Below are 269 nucleotides of genomic sequence, written 5' to 3'. Positions count from 1 at the left end.
TAAAAATGCATTTAATCTGCAATAATTTTGTAACCGACACTGCTGAATAATTGATTTCTTCCAAAGTTTTAAATATTTTTCTAAAGTTTTTTTTCCTTTTAATAAGGATTATCCTTTATTTCCATTTATAATTTGTTTATAATTCATTCTAAGTAATTATTAATCAATTAGTTTAATTACAATTACTAATTTATGTCTTGTCATTGAACAGCTATGTTTTCTCTAAGTTCATTTTTTGTACATATTTTAACATAATTTCATTAAAATAT

Source organism: Halyomorpha halys, unplaced genomic scaffold (assembly GCF_000696795.3).
Source record: "Halyomorpha halys isolate HHAL.00 unplaced genomic scaffold, Hhal_1.1 Scaffold179.1, whole genome shotgun sequence".
NCBI lineage: Eukaryota > Metazoa > Arthropoda > Insecta > Hemiptera > Pentatomidae > Halyomorpha > Halyomorpha halys.
This window is presented reverse-complemented; position numbering follows the sequence as displayed.